This window comes from Bidens hawaiensis, unplaced genomic scaffold (genome assembly GCF_021521415.1).
Source record: "Bidens hawaiensis isolate Kalapana, Puna unplaced genomic scaffold, B.hawaiensis_p1.1 tig00017563_1, whole genome shotgun sequence".
NCBI classification, from domain to species: domain Eukaryota; kingdom Viridiplantae; phylum Streptophyta; class Magnoliopsida; order Asterales; family Asteraceae; genus Bidens; species Bidens hawaiensis.
Window position 1 is genome coordinate 386,978 of NW_027492653.1, and position 3,567 is coordinate 390,544.

At 31.6% G+C, this 3,567-nt stretch overlaps 1 pseudogene; it reads left to right on the plus strand.

Annotated features, from left to right (window-relative positions):
- Positions 1–1,171: 1,171 nt before the first annotated feature.
- LOC143554137 (zinc finger protein ZAT11 pseudogene) lies at positions 1,172–1,804 on the plus strand (annotated as a pseudogene).
- The last annotated feature ends 1,763 nt before the right edge of the window (positions 1,805–3,567 follow it).

A 3,567-nucleotide genomic window follows, 5' to 3' on the forward strand; every position in this document is an offset into this window, starting at 1 on the left:
GATAATCTCATCCATTTTTCTAGTTAATAAATAGTTTAGTCATTTTACAGCTAACGACTAACTGTTTGATTCATGAAACCGATTTAATAGTTCAATGGCTATTCAAATAATTACTAAATCTAACATATGGCTTAAAGCATTCGCAACATGTCCTCTATTTTTATGTAAGTGGATTCTCTATATTATATGAAATAGTTATAAATGATTGTGAGCGGACAAGAGAGAAAAAAGTTTATGTTAATGAGCAAATTTTAAAAAAAATAATGTTCAAGCTCTATAATTTTTTAATGAATGAAAGAAAATGTAATTCTAAAAGTATTATTTAATTAAAACAGAGACAAAAAAATATAGTATTTTAGTATAATAAAAGAGATGAGGTTAGAGGAGCACCTGTCGGGAATGCTCTAATGAATATATTATAAATAACAATAAAACGATATAACTTTAATTATACACATATAACAATAAACAATGTTAAAATAAAATCGAGCGAGCTTTCCTAATTTTTTGCTCGTGCTCATGGGCATGGGCATATGACTCGATTAACATGGATAACTTATACGTAACATAAATTAAATGTTTAACGCCTTATAAAACACTGGAATATGATTCATACCGAAACAACGTAACGACCCAATAGTTGATTAGAATAACCAAAAAAAAGCACAATCTAGAAAGTATTTTTCAAAATTCAAAATCAATATACTGTATATAAAACTAGAATCAAATTCTTTTTGTTTGCTTTTTGGGTGCAAGTCATGTTATGCTATTTATGTCATAACCGACTCAATAAGTTGAACCTTTCCAGAACCATTTGAACATTCTTGGAACCTTTACTCATGACTCAACTCAATGTACTCGGTCAGGCTTACGTGGTTCATGGCAGCTACCTACTATTTTCACTTTCACACCATTTTTCTCCACTTGTTTCACTTCACCCCCTTACTTTTTATTATTTTCTACCAAACCCACCCATATATATTTGTCTTCACACTTCAACTCTCTAATTAATGCCGTGGCCCACAAGCAGAAAAGGTCATTTTCGTCTTTCACACACTTTGGTCAAAGTAAGCTAAGTCAGCACTATTTTGTTACCTATATATATATACACATTACACCCACAACTCCACAAGCCACAACATTAAACCAATTACTAGGCATTGGCACATTACATTAAAAGATGGTGTGTATACCTATGAAGAGATCAAGAGAAGCAGCATGCGACACGACGATAACTAACATGGCGAATTACTTAATGCTACTTTCACATGGCACTGAATCAGCATACGGTGCTGATTCAATTACCCGAGTTTTTGAGTGCAACACGTGTAACCGTCAGTTCTCTTCTTTCCAAGCACTCGGAGGCCATAGAGCTAGTCATAAAAAGCCTAGGCTTGTTGATGGCGATCATACGAGAGGTCATCATGAGGAGACTATTTTGTCTACTAAGCCCAAATCACACAAGTGCTCGATTTGTGGGCTTGAGTTTGCTATAGGACAAGCGTTGGGCGGACATATGAGGAGGCATAGGGCCGCTATGAGTACCAACGATGACCAGTCTGACCAGTCTCTGCCACCTTCATCACCGGTGGTGAAGAAAGTGAATAGTAGACGGATTTTCAGTCTGGATTTGAACTTGACACCGTTAGAGAATGATTTCGAGTTTAGAGTTGATGATGAGAAGGTGACTCCAATCACCGTTGACTTTTTCTTATAATTGGAGTTTGATGTATTATTGTTGAGATTTTTTTTCCCTTTGGGATTATATTATTTTAGAGCAGATTGTAATATTATGAGGTAGACAGGATTATCTATTTATCTATATTGTAACCACTAAACTTTATTTGATTATACATGGCATAAACTCTGTTATAATTATTTATATGGTTAACTCATTGCTATAAATCTAGAACAAAACAATATTTGAGATCTTTATCTTTCATTTTCAATAGTATCTCAATTCCAGCGACGATTTCATTAGGTATCTTATGATTAGAATCGCTCTTTTCCGATCCAGTAGTTTTATAGTTGGACTAAATTTATTCAATGTCTGTGTACAGACTCTAGATTTGTTGCTGGTTCCAGTTGGAGTGCAACAAGAAGTAGAAAAAAAGGTAATTGTTTTTATAAGAGTTAAATACATAATTCATTTTTTTATTGTTATTAGTTATTATTGCATTAAGGGCAGTTTACTACAATACAATTTCCAGTATAATCTATTTATAATTTAATGAATATCATATTCCAACTTGTAAATGAACAGTTTATTGAATTCTTCTCTATAGAGAATACTAACCAATTAAATAGTTTAAACCGGGCGAGTAAAAATTGAACCGGTTAAACCATAGACATTTGGCCGGTTTTGTGGTTTGAAACGTATAAACTACAGCTCAGAAGAAAACAGTCAAACATATTGTAATCTTATAAATTATAATTATCTTATATGAACTACGAAGTGTATGGTTATTTAACAAAGTGTCTTAGTTCTATCATGAAAAAGATAATAGATAAAGGTACCAACTTTTAATCGTTTCAAAATATCATTTATTGTGGCGGAACAACTTCTTGGTTAGAGGCTCATCACAAATTTCTCTTCTATTTCAACAACTAAGGGTCTAACCGTCTAACTTAAGGTTTTAGTAAATACCTGTTCTTTGGCTTTCTGAAACCGGATCTAACATGAATTGGTTCTAACAAAAATCGTTTTTGACTTTTGTTAACCTGAACCAGTTTGGGAAAAAAATATGTGAAACTGGTAATAAAATCTAAACTCGACGTTAATCTTGACACAATCCTTCAAAACTGTTTTTTTTAATGGGCCTCTCTTTTCATATGGTACATTGTTACGGGCCACGGGGACAGAATGGGCTATTAATACTTTCATTTGGTTTTAAAACGAAAAAGTTGGATAAAAAAATGAAAAAACTACGAGAAACTTGAGTATGCCAATTTTAGAATTTTAGTTGTTTCCAATTGCCTGTTGGTAATTATATTGTTTCATAACCATAATTAACAAATTCATCATCTATTAAAAAAAACCGACAAAGGTGTTAGATGCGTACCTGCCCACAGGCCATGGTCAGAGCTTCACATTGTGTATGCTTGACTTTTCCTAATAGAATAATAGCACAAGGTCAAAATAATTAGACAAGCTGCTGGATTTATAGTCCAAAATGAATATATACATATATCTTCGACTTATGATTTATATAAGTATTTATAAAATAGTGGCATTACATGCATGATGCTGCTCCCAGGTTCATTCTCAGAAAGAATAAAATTCTCAAGTCTGCAACTTGAACCACTATTTACAAAATTTGAGTTTGAAAGTAATACATATACACACACACACACATATATATATATATATACATATATATATATATATATATATATATACATATATATATATATATATATGTATATATATATATATATATATATATATCAGGATCATGTGAGAACTTTTTGAGAATTGAGAATTATAACAACCATTTTGGACCACAAAAAAACTCAAAAATAAAAAAACCATAAAACAAAAAAAAAACACAAAAATTAAAAAAAGTA